Genomic DNA, 686 nt, shown 5'->3' on the forward strand with positions numbered 1-686 from the left:
CAAGAGGCACATACAAACATTATCACAATTATGGTGAAACGCTGTAAACCCTGAAATAATTTTCAATGTCCTGGTTAATTGAAAAGCTCTGTGGCATACTTCTTGGAACAAGCCAGTTACCTGTGCCCATGCATAGAGGAGTATATAGAACCATGATGGATTCCCAGCTGATGAAATAAAGGACTCTTAAAGGAATGGGATGATCATGCGGATCCAGTTTAATTCTCTGAAACAGAATCCGCATTTTTCACCTGCCAAACACATGCCCACTTCTCCTCTCTGGGGATAATAAAAACAAAGAAGCGAACTGACAGAGGGCCTTACCCCCCCATCCACACCCACCCCACAAAAAAATAAAAGAACCCTGCAGCTACTAATTATAATGCTAACTTGCAAAATTACCCTGCATTTTTAAACAATGGAAAAATGATGGTGGGATGATACTTAGAAGAATGGCTTCTTGTCAGTCTCCACTAACAGAAATAGTCAACACCAAGTCAGCTACGCCTCTGCATAGTTATGTCCGTAGCAGCCATCTTGGGTTTCAGGGGGCACATACAAACATTATCACAAATATGGTGAAACGCTGAAAACCCTCAAATAATTTTCAATGTACTGGTTAATTCAAAAGCTCTGCGGCATTCTTCTTCGAACAAGTCAGTTACCTCTGCCCACGCATAGAGGAG

The sequence above is a fragment of the Eulemur rufifrons genome, unplaced genomic scaffold (genome assembly GCF_041146395.1).
Source record: "Eulemur rufifrons isolate Redbay unplaced genomic scaffold, OSU_ERuf_1 scaffold_97, whole genome shotgun sequence".
NCBI classification, from domain to species: Eukaryota; Metazoa; Chordata; class Mammalia; order Primates; family Lemuridae; genus Eulemur; species Eulemur rufifrons.